The sequence below is a fragment of the Falco naumanni genome, chromosome 11 (genome assembly GCF_017639655.2).
Source record: "Falco naumanni isolate bFalNau1 chromosome 11, bFalNau1.pat, whole genome shotgun sequence".
NCBI lineage: Eukaryota > Metazoa > Chordata > Aves > Falconiformes > Falconidae > Falco > Falco naumanni.
In genome coordinates this window covers 3,486,078-3,498,910 of record NC_054064.1, presented here as the reverse complement: position 1 = coordinate 3,498,910, position 12,833 = coordinate 3,486,078, and positions in this window count along the sequence as shown.

The following is a 12,833-nucleotide window of genomic DNA, read 5'->3' as shown; positions in this document are numbered from 1 at the left end:
TGCTTGTTTCCACCCCTTTCAAGTAAATGCTTGCAAGGCATTATGCTCTCGCTCTCTATAGCCCTATGTATCTTGCACAGCTTTTAATGCGGGAGGGGGGCAGTGCCTTTCCCCACCCCAACATGCAGCACAGCAGTCAGCCGCCAGCTTCGGGAGGGAGAGGAGGGCATCCACGCACACACTCCGAGGCAGATGCTCTCATTGTAAAGGACACGTATTACTGTTTTATTGCGCTTACAGACAAAAAGTGGTAGGAAAAGGGTGGGGTCCCTGTATTTAGAGAAACGTTCAGCCCTGTCTGAGGTCTGGGTTTGCTCTAGACAGGTCAGATAGGGTGAGTTGCTTGTTGTGACTCGTCTACCTGGTCCCTGGGCTAAGGTGGGAGACAGCACCTACCTGCTTGGATGCAGCTTTTGGAGGGGCATAGAGGTATAACTGCAGGTGTTTGGGGAAGATTTCTGCCATCAAGGATGTGTTCAGGAAGAGCGTTGTTCCAGGATGTTCCCTTGGGGAGAGTCAAAGCGTACATCTGGATCCCAGACTGCTTGCAGTTTGGGCACCTCTGACTCTTGCTTTTTTGCTGCTTTCATCTGCAGCCCAAGCATGTCCTGCTCCTCAGCGTGCTGCTCGCTGGGTGTTGTAAAGCATCCTGTCTCATCCAGATAAGACATTTCCTAGTGAAGGAAGCATTTCCTTGTGCTGTCCTCAGGGTATAGACTTTAAAACCACTCGCAACCTACCAAATAGCTATTATTTTTGTCTATCCTTGTAAAGGACTTTTGCAAAAAAACCCACCCCTGTCTTCCTTTTCTTTCTTATTACTATATGTGATTTTTCATTAAAATATTTATCTTTTTAAGGCTAATTTTAAAGGCCTCATGCTATGAAGTTGCATGCCGCAGACCTTCAATTTAAGTACATGCCATCATCAAGGGAGAGTTATAGAAGGAAATGATGGAGACCCAAAATCCTGAGATTTGCCTAAATTTGCCAGATGTCTCGAAGTAAGTGGCAGGTCCAGGGCTGTGCTTGGAGAGGTCCTTGAGGCAGTTCATATTTACATGTGGGCTCATTAGCACGCTCATTACCAAAGAGAGTGTACAGCTGGGTGGGACTGGGATCCTTCTCTGGAGAAAGAATTCTCTTGGGAATTATGCTAACAATGCCTAGGAAGTGTAAAATTAGAAGGTCCTAAAGCTTCCTATTATTTTAGAACTACATTCACCACCAAAGGAATGGCCAGAATCACCTTTGAAGACATTTGTGTTGCTGAGTACAGATGTTGAGTCCAACACCTGGCTTGCTATTTGTGGAAGACCCTACATCATACATCCCTCAGGTGTATTAAACTCAGAAGCTGAACCCATATGATTTGGATTTGTTTGTTTGTACAATTTTTATTTTTCTGTCAAAAGTGAAATTATGCTAAAGCAGAAGCTTGTCTTGTAGGCATTGCATTTCAAAAATTTTTAAAGTATCCAAAATAAAAATTAAAACATTAACATGAAAAGCATTAGACCAACAATAATACAATACATTACATTTAAAAAGCCAAACATCATTTGCTGCATCATTTCAGGCTTCTTAAGAACAACAGCATCAGTGAAACAAGCTGGACAGAAATGTTTCAAATGATAGAATGTATTTTGGTCCTATTAATTAAATCAACAGCTTAATAACTCTGAGGAGGGATGTAGGCTGGTGAAAACCTCAGGCGTGGTGGAGCTTGCTGTTCACTTGTTGTTTCTAGGCCTGTCTAATTTCTGTTCAGCCTGCCTTATCAGCTTGTCAGATGGAAATCAGATCTCTTGCAGAAGCTGTATTATTACTGTTTTGTTTTTAAGCAGACATAAAACCTGACAGTTTTCTGACATTTTTGGCAATTGGGGGCATGGAAATTTTAGGTTGCAATGTTTCTCTGCACAAAAGCATAATAGACTTGACATGATTTTCCATCTCTCCTTTTTTAAGAGGTACACAGGAGCCAAAGTGAGATGTTAACTTCCACAAAGAAAATCAGAATCTGCCACATTTTTTTTTTTTTTTACAGTCTGAAGGATCAGATCCTTAATTCCTATAAACTGGCTTCAGTTTTGCTGGAATATGTTTGAGCCTTCATCTTGTTCCATAGCTTCAATGTATGCCATATAGCACAAGTGGCTATAAATTGTTAGCTTAATACTAGCTATTATTTTTATTTGCTAAAATGTACCAGTTTATGCTTTTTTTTGTTCTTAGTAGAATAAAACAGGAGTTAAGCATTGCATTGGCCAAGCAACAGTCACAATATTCAGACTCTGAATAGCTTGTTTTTCTGTCCTTAATTTTGCTTTTGTTCCGTTCTCAGTCTGCAGTAAACTAACATCCTCAGTTCATCATGGGTAAAAGTTTATCCAGGTGTTAACTTCAGTGGTAATCTCAGAAAATGAGGACTACAGGCTTTGAAAGGGGGAGGAACCAGTGAGCCAGTGAGCCTTCTAGGGGGGATTTCTGTGCTGCCCTCAGCATGCCAGTTTCCCCTTTTTCTTCTCTCTGTGCATTTTCACTACTTTTACTAAAATAATTCAGTGAGGTGGAATTACTTGGTGGGTGCTGCCTGTTAAAAGGATTCAGGGTTATGAATGTCCTTGAAACGACACTTATTTTGGCAGTTTTTGAAAAATTACACAGTCTTTTCTTACCGAGAGGTCTAATCATGTAGGACTTTTTCTTTTGCGTTTGTCTATTGTGAATATATTGTGATTACTGTGTGCATATGATTAGGAGGCAGGACCTGGGCTTTAGAAGCCTTTCAGCAAGGATTTCGTTAGCTGCACAAAGGGGATCCACAAAAAAATAAACTTGCTTTTTGTGGATCAACTAGTCCTGGTGTACCTAAGACAAGAAGCGCTCAGTACACAGGCTAAATTCAGCTTTGCTGGAGCAACAAAAGAAGTCCTCGGAGAGGGGGGCTGAGAGCTGAGGGGACAAGGTAGAAGGATGTAGGGGGAAACTGGGGCTGGAAAAAAACAGAATAATTCAGTGAGGATTCAGGTGAAAGAAAAAGGTTTGATGGAATTGGTGGGGCTGCAAGGTGGAAGGAAGGGATTTAATTTCTCTGCTCTCTGCCCATGCAGCCTTCTAGTTCTACATTCACTTGAGCCCCAGGGCTTGCTGTCTTGTGCCACCCAGGACACTGAGAGGGAACCTGGAAGATATGTAAAAATAAAATAAAATTAAAAAAAAAAGATAGGGGGGCAATCTGTGGAAGAGAGTGAGGAAAACGGGGTGAGACTGGAAGATTGGTGGGGAACTGTTTCCATTTCTGTCAGCTGGTGGGGCATCTCCTGCGGAGTTTGGTCTGCTGTAGCTTTGCTTGCATGTCCTGTTCTTTTGCCCAGCTGTAGCTGGGCTGGATGGACAGCTATGGGACCAAAGGGCTGGGGCTGCCAATCTGCATTTCATTAGCTAACAGAACTGAACTTGTGAGTTACATGTTATGTACTCCAAATTGGTTGGTTAGCACAAGAAGCAAATGCATTGCGCATTTAGTAATTTTACATAAAAGTAATTTTACTGACTCTGTAGGAATGAAAGTTAGGGTTTAGCATATAAAACACCTGTGAATTCAGATTTTTTTAACAAATTGAATTTATATGCTTTTTTAGTACTTTTAATGCTTTTCTTTTTGAAATTTAGCAAAAATGCATCAAAACCCCACAATCTAAGCCTCCAAGATAATCTGCCTATATGCTGGTTACTCCTCATATGTAAATGATAAATAATGATACTTACTGAAAATGCAAAACGTGTACAAATCATCATTAGACTTATCACTTCTATTTTGTTACTGAATTATGAATCCAGGAGACAGGTTCTTATAGCCAGTATGCTGAAAACTCCCATAATGAACTCCCATGATACAGTGAAGATTGTTGCCAATAACATAAATAAATGTGTTGTACCATCCTGTGAACATGAAATGGAATACAAAATATAACAACTGAAAGGCTGGGAATGGCTGTTCTTTGGTAGTTGGTTTATATTTTATAACTATGGGAACTAAATCAATATTATGATTCTTTATGCACAAACATTTTCAATCTTGTTTTGGAATTCTTATAAAATATTCAATAAACCAGAGAAAAGATAGTAACTTGAAGGGTTCAGGTTATTTTCTTCACTCTAGGTGGAACATTACTTTAGAGGATTGAAAAGTACCCAGCAGCATTTTTCCACGAATGGTGTTTCATTCAGCTGTGTGTCTCAAATATAGGAGTAAAATCCAATAGCTTTACGCGAGCATGTTAATCATGTTAGTGAACAAATATTTGTGAACACGGTGACCTGTAGTTAAATGAGGTGATGGGTTTGGTGGGGAATGGGGGGCTATCCAAGGAGTAAGAGGCTGTAGACTCAATCTAGCAAACGTTAGTTGTGCAGTCAGTTGTCTTCCTTATAGCTCCTCAGGGTGTGCAGTTTGCATGATGGCAGAGCTTAAAGGCTCTCGTGGGTACAGGTGGTGGTGTCCTTCAGGGTGAGCCGTTACACAGCTGTGTTTCACGGCCACATAGGTCTTAAAGCCTTTCAAACTATGCCCTGATTTTGCATCCTTAAGTGCCCTCGCATCTCAGGCCTTGTATTGTGATTTTTAAAAACAAACAGAACGAAAACCAACCTTTGTATTAGGACACATTCTTTTCAAATTTATACTTAAATTTGCTTTAAATATGTGCTTAAAATAAAGCATTTAAAAATGAATGTTTATTGCTGTACAGAAGAATGGAAAGCAAGTTTTACTGTGAGTGGGAATCTAATATGCCATCGACTACTTAAGGGTATGAGTGGCCTACATGAAAAATGGAATTCTTTCCGGTAGTAAAGCTCAATTTTTTACTTCAAAGAGCACTTAATTTCATATCTGCTTTTCTAAATAATAGAATTTCACTTTATTCAATTATTTAGACTTTATATTTAAACTTACAATTTAGTTAGTAAATAAGTTAATTATTACTGTGTTAAACCGAATAATCCTATTTATTTCTATTTCTATTTCTATTCTATTTCTATTTGTATTTCTAATTTCCATGTTATTCATTCCAACTCCTTAGGGGATTCCTGAGGTCATCTGCTCTTTTCCTCACTCAGAGCATAGCTAATTTTGAAGTCACTCTAGCTTGCTAAAAGCCTTGTTCATTTTTCTTCCAAATATCTTCAAGGATGGAGATTTCGCAACCTGCCTATAGAATCATGAGATACCTACCTATGTCCTACATTTGTAACTCGGTCCAGCTCTTCTCCTGAAGAACTCAGTATAGCACTAAGAAGGTCACAAGAACAGCTACCTTATACCAAGGAGGATTTATTTTTGATGGATAATACAGCATAGGGAAGATAAGGCAGCTAAAGGCAATTTGTTTTGCAAAATGAATCCCTTCACTGATGAATCAAGTGACTGGTCACATGGAAACTATTTGCTTTTTGGAAGAGGCCATAAAAGACTTCATGGAGGAATTTATTAAATCCTGCATTCATGAAGCCCAATAGAGTAGTCTGAATCTTTCTCTGCTTTTTCCAAACAGAAGTGCTTCCTTTGGAAATTATTCATTGTTCTTTTACGATTTCTAAAAAAACCATTGATATTTCCATCCAGAGGGAGATACTTATTTTGTCTTTTGTATGAAAGTGCTTAGCATTTGTGCACATGAAGCATTAAAAAACTATGAGCCAGGCCTGCCCCACATGTCTTAAAATGTTGTGATTTTTTTTTTAAAGGCTCTTCTCCTTTGTCTTCTCTTTTTTGCAGCCTGATCAATACTTTCGCATCTTTCGTATCATGTCAATGTTATAGATTCAACTGCTAGTGCTGGTGCCATTTCTCTATAAGGAAAGTAAAGCAACTGACATAATCTCCTGGGCTTCAAGAAATGGAGGAATTATGAAATATGTATACATGTGAAATGTAAGTAACATAATTTAAAGACCATGACTGTAACTTGTGTGTACAATTACGACAGTTTCCAGTACAAGAAAAACTTCTGGATTTTAGAATGAAGTGGAGTTTTTTTAACATTTGAATACATATTATTTGTCTTTTCATTTCCCTGCCATTACAATTTCAGGAAAATATTGTGGAAAGGTAAGAGGGGTAAAGATGCACCAAAAGGTGGTTGTGGTATGTTATAGCTAAAGACTAGTGTCCACAAATGGGTTTCAGACCTGTTTTGTGAATAAAATTCACAAAATGTGTCTAGACTTGATCTAAATGAGTCTTTGGGTAGTCAGGTGAACTGTGAAATTACTAGTCTTCATCCAACCACACCTGTCTTTGGATGTGTTTCATACAGAATGCATTTTACTTCATAAAACCTCTAGATCTGATTAATTTGTGCTGGTATTGGTATAGAAATGAAGCCATATACCCTATATTAGCTATTGCAACAAAATGCATGTAAAGTAGTGGTCAGTTCTCCTCTCTGCACTGGCTTTCTCCTCATCGGTCTCTGAAAGGCTGCTCTTTTGATATTCAATGTTTTTTACGGGATTAGCTCTGGTCGCTGGAACAATTTTAACTTGCTGCGGTTATAGCAATTGCATTCTTTGGAATTAGATTACAGTTTTCTACTGTGAAAGACACAAAGGCTGTAGACTGAATTGTTTTTGAACTAAATATAATACTATACTAACTACAGATTTTTCCAATTCAGACATGAAAGGTCCAGAAAAATCAAACAACCCAAACACCTCCATACATACCCCATCAAGAATTCATTATAAGACTACTTTTTTTTTTTTGTAACTTCTTTTTTTAAATACCTGAGAAGCAGTAAGCAACTTGCTTAACAGTGTGGATTTCACATAGCAGCTGAGAATGTTTCTCAGATCCTTTGCACTCTGCTTCCTTCACAGGCTTTGCAGGAGTCATGATTTCTGAGATAAAAGAAACGTCACCTAGTGCCTTCTTTCAAGTAATGAAACCTAATTAGGATCTCTGTAAAAATTCTGAGCATTAGCCAGATGGCACAAGCCTTCCAGTGCCTGTGAATTTTTTTTCATTAAGAATTAATATCATTAGCTTTTAAAGAATGTTTCATTTAGACATTGTTAGTCATATTACCAAAAAATAATTAATAAAAGAACACTATCTAAGGCCATTGCTATAGTTTGATTGCTTCTCATTTCTCTTTAATTCACAGTTGGCTACTACAGGGTCTTTACCCTTCAGCCCCCACAAATGGCAGAGCAATATTATACATGGACATTATTACCTTCCTTTCAACAAACCCAACTCTTCCCCTGAAGTGAATCAAGACAGTCTGAAATCCTTTCTCTGTGTTGTGAAAACACACTTTGAAGGATTCTTTTGGTTCTCTTTTTCAGATGGTTTGTTGATATTTTGGGTGTACTTCTCTTTCTAGCTGTATTCATCATGTGTTCTTTAGGTTATGAGATAAAAGGGATCTCTGGGAAGCAGCAAGGATGGATTGTCTTTAGTGTGTACCTAACTCACCGGTATTAGATTTCGTCCTTCCCTTTAAATCATGGTTTGCCTTGTAAGCTTTTTTTTGTGTAACATTTTATTTTTAAAACCAATCTGATTCCCTTAAAAGGAACATTCATCATGGCTAGTTGTTATCACAATTGCTATAATTATGCAGGTAAACTGGTTTGCCTAGTTATCTACCTTTTTGTTTTGTAAATGTTCCAAAGATTGTGGCACCAGTCCCGGTGACCTGAAGACAAGAACTACAGAGTACAAAAAGCCCATCGAACAAGAGGGCACCACATGGCTTTACAACCTGAAATAGCTGTGCAGGTTACTGAACTATCCTGAAAGCCCCAAATGATTTTGATGAGTAACACTTGAGTGTCCATGATAACGTATCTGCAAAGAGAGGAGCAATAAATAAAGTAGGACAGCAATGTTTTGTACTGCTCCGTTTATCTATGACAGGTTGTGTGCTTACATCCATTGCCACTTCTGAAAACTTTTGCCTTATTATATGTATATACATATGTGTACAGAATTTATCATAAATCTTTCTAAAGATACTTTTAGCAGACTAACAAAGGAAGTATTTATTTTCACCATGGAAATATTAACATTTGGATATTTATTCAGAACAAATAGTTTCTTATTTACTACAGTGCTAAACTGGCCAAAGTTTATGTTGTCCTAAAAATTAATAGGTAATTAACTTTAGGTTAATAGGTAATAGGTATTAACTAAATAGTTACCAAAAAGCAAGACTCAATAGCATAATGATAGAAGTCTTTAAATTTTGCATTTTCTTGAGAAGAATTCTTAGAATATTTTAAAAATAGGTGTTTTCCAGCGTATCCGAGTGCTACTTACCTGAGACAAACCCTCCATTGGAAAGGAAGGGCTGGAAACTTTCAAACATACTTTTTCTGTGAAAGAAGACTACGAGATTATTTGAAGAACAGTGTTAATTAGATTGAGAAAGATATAAAAAAATCTACTCCATATCACTCTATCTTTTGTATATAATAAATACATTGATGGCTTCTACTGTAACTGGGCATTAAGAGCATTCTTTGCTCCTTTGTCCTGATGTTAAGTGAATGTTGCCTAGTCAATAATTTCTAGACACCAAGCATACTGGTAGCTGTTATTGACTACCCTTCACTTTTGGAGTAAATAAGTTGTATTTAATTATTATAATTTAAGTTAATATTAGTATTTATTTCTTTAATAGTGATATTAAACACTAGTATTAATTTTAATCTTTCATTTATATAATTGCTCATTTTCTTTAGCTGCTCAGTGACTCTGTTCTTGAGCTTGATCCCAACTCTTGGACGAGTTCATAAGGTCTTTTTACAACTTAGAGAGTGGGATTAGATTCCCTCTGTTTTCAAAGCTAAAACTGTTCACTTTAAGTGCTACTAAAACTCATGCCTCATCCCAATTTAATTCTTTATGCTTTATTCCCAAAACTCATGCTCTGCTAAAACATAACAATGAATTCTTCAGCAACAAAACCAGGGCACTCACGACGTATTCAAGCAGAAGACAGGTGTTCTCCTTTATTAATATATATAACTTGTCAGAAGTACAAAACTATAAAATTGGTTTACTTTGATGTATTAAATAGTTAAGAGAAACATTATGCCAACAATTTGCCTTCATTTGGCCTTGAAAGAAAGTAATGTCTGATGTGACTCTGGGTAAGAAGGAAAGGCTCTGGCACAACCATCTACAGCTCCAGATGGCCAAGTCTAAGTAAGTTTGGTGGATGGATGTGAGACAAATCTGGATGTTCTTTATGTAGTGACTTTTTCTAAACGAGGATAACAGACCTTTGCAAAGAATTATTTTTCCTGTAATATATCAATGAGAAGAATTAACTCCTTGAGATTTGTTCAGATTGGAGAATTCCTGTTGATCATATGCACTTCCTTATCTACAAGGTAGAGTAACTCTAACTTCTGTGAATTGTCCAGCATGGAAAAGACTATCCTGATCATTAACTAATGACCTTTCCCTGTTTCTTCAATTTGATGCAGTATGGCTATAGGCGATAAACATTTGCCCAGCTTCTGCCTGTAACATGTCCCTTCCATTTCTTGTTCTCTTGACCAGCTTAATTTTTAAAAATTATTCTGCAGCTGCATTGTACAGAGGAAAATGTTGCTGTCTGATAGAATTAAAGGGGATCAAGAACTGTATGAATGATCCGATCAAAGTGAGTAAAAACTTTGAAAACTGGCCTTGTGTTCATCTTTGCTGGGCTTTGCCTCTGACAATATGAAAGGAAATTATAAATGCTTGTTGAGGCAAGTGTTATTCATGTTCACCATTTGTGTCAATTTGCTGGCTGTACTCCTAATTAATCATTCCTTTAGGCTCCTATTTAGCTTCTGACAATTGCTAACACATTCTTTCAAAACCTGCACCCTATAGACTGACACTGTTTGTGGGTGTTTTCTGAAGAGGAGGATGTGGCCATGGCGATGCATTCCAGAGCGCTTTGAAATGAATTCCCAAGTGCTTCAATCACTGTTCTCCGCTCTAGGCCAAACCCAAACATTGTTCTTACTGAATGAGATGAGAGTTTCATTTACCAGCGATGTGATATTAAAATACCAAGATTCCATTACACAGGATGTATTTAAATGAAATATTATGAAAATGGAGATTGTATAACCCTCTGCATGAAATAAATGTCATTTGAAATGAAGAGTGTCCATGCTAAATTGCTGCCTGCCTTTGTGCAGGAAGCAAGAAGCAAGGGTCGTGATCCTGTCACTGAAATCAGGAATAAGAAAACTCCTTCACACCAATGCAGCGTTAAGAAGCAGACATTCCTTTATCGCAGTGCTGGATGCACAGGGGATCGTTCCACCTAATGTGCATGCCATATCTTACATTTAGGAAAAGTTATATAGACCATACATATGTTTATGCATGACATTTCTTGGAAGAATCATACATATTCACTTGATTTCCAAGAATAGGTGGTGCTATGTTAGTTAAGCATCCTGCATGCTCCTTACAGGTATTTCAGAGTCTTCTGGGGGTCTCAAGAAATAGATGACCCTCTAGTTACAGCTGACTGGGAACCGAACTTCAATTTGCTTTCCCTGTATGGATTTATCTTGACCACAGTTCAACTTCTTTTGACAAGTCTGGGTTTAGATCCAGCTTTACAAGAAGATCTTTGCTTTAGTTCCTTCTTGGAGTTATTAACTTTCCCTCAACAATATAATGTTGCACAACTAACATTTGTTAGTAATTCTCCATAGTGATTATACTGAAATAAACAATACATGGTAGCAATCTCCCTTTAGTGCAGCCTCAGCAAACATGAATTTTATTATCCAAACATAAGAAGTCTTCAAGGTTCCCTGGCTGTGTGCAAGACAGGCATGGGGAAGAACAGAAAGTTCTTTTCTGTAAAAATCTTTGCCTTAGGAGCAAGGACTGGGACCAGGCAGGACTCACATGAATATACCAGCCACTACTTTGTGAAGCCACGCTCTGGTTTATTTCCTTGCTCTCTCTTTGTGTTTACTAATCTTGAATTTTTTTTTCAGTTTTGTGTTGAGCAAAGCGAAGAACATCTTTCCTGGTCCAATAGTAGAATGGACTTCATTTCAGTTGAGCGAAGCAGGAAACTGAACTTTCCCACCTCTGGGTAAATGACTGTAGTCTATCATTATTTTCTGTGGTTTGGTTTTTTCTTTCTTTTTCTTCTAGGGTCACTGGCAGAAGTACTTCTCCAGCCATGAGTAAAGGTGTAGGAGGAAGATGGGTGTTTATTTCTGTCCTCAGCTTCTTAGCTATTTCTAAATAAAGAACCATTGAAACTTTTTGGATTTTGTCCAGAGTCTCTGAAGGTCTCACAGTGCTCCTGGTATTACTCTGGGTCCTGCATTCTGCATCTCAGTGTGGTGGATGCACACTTCACTCATCTAAGACCTGGCCCTTTATCTTTCTGCCTCTATTTCAGTATACAGGTTTGGTTTTGGCTTTATTTATTTATTTATTTATTTATTTTTGTATTTTTAGACCATAAAGTATTTTGTGAGGACCTTTGTTGAGGTTTTCCGTGCTAGTGGAGTTTGTCAATCCCGTGCTATGTGCTGTCACACATTCCTTGAAACAATAGGACCGCAAATGGATCATTACTAATACCAAGTAGATTGTTTCCCTAATTGATTTGCATTGTCACATAAATGAATGTGTTTGTTCATGGAGCTGTACAGAGACAGGTGTTTCTCTGATATGAATTGATGCAAGTTTCTGCAGTGATGGACTTTTCTGTTGATCCCTCAGTCCCCTTGACTGTCATTTGTAAAAAAGTAGTTAAAGCATTGCAGAGACAACCTTCCAAATGTTACTCAACCATAACTATGCAATGTAATGCAATAAATGTAATGGAAAAGCCATGCCTACTGAAGTCTGCAGAGAGCTTGAGGCAGGAGCTTTCAGTGTGAGGTTTCCTGCTTAGTTCAGTGGAGCCTCATTTATATCACAGTGGTAATTTCTTCTGCGTTCAGCAAATGGCGATGTGTTCCACAAAAAATTTGTTCTCAGGAGACTTTCCTTGTGCTTAAAATTTTCTTCTGAATATTATTTTTAGATAGTATTCTCATAGAAACCAGACTTATCCCAGATTCATGCTACATTCATTTTCTACTGATAAAGATTTTTAATTAGAATATAATGATTTTGTGTATAAGGTATTGGTTTGGGAAGTGAGAGACCTCAATTCTACTGCTGATTTCATCATGGACCTGTTATTTACTCAAAGACTTATTACTTAATTGTGTCTATCTCTCCTCAACCTTTCATCTCCCTTGTATCTCAAAGACTGTAAATGTTCTTGGGAATGGGATTTTTTCCTACTGAAATGTAGAGAGCAAATACAATACAACCCTGATTTCGCCAAGGGATTTCAGTCATTACCATATAACATTTAAAATGTGCATGATTAATGATATGTTCCAGATAAGCATCTTAAAGCCCAGTTTTGAAAGTTAAGCAATTTCTGAGACAATTCAAATCTTAAAAAAAAAAAAAAAAAAAGATTTCTATATGTTCCTCTGTTGATGTTCTGGTAACTCAGTTCCCAATTCTGTGATGACTTCTCTGCAAACCTGAGCATACTGTTGAGCAGTTTTACTGATGAGTGGAGCTGCTCACATTTGCAATATTAAGTGTGTGTGAGTTATTGACTTAGAATGAAATATAAGAAATCATATTCTTTCCATTGTTTTGAAAAGTGATTAGTGATCTTGCATACAAGTCTTCTTTGCCATGTATAGAAGATTTCTGATTTCTGACCCTTACAAGAATGAGTTATTGCATGCGGTATACTCTTACA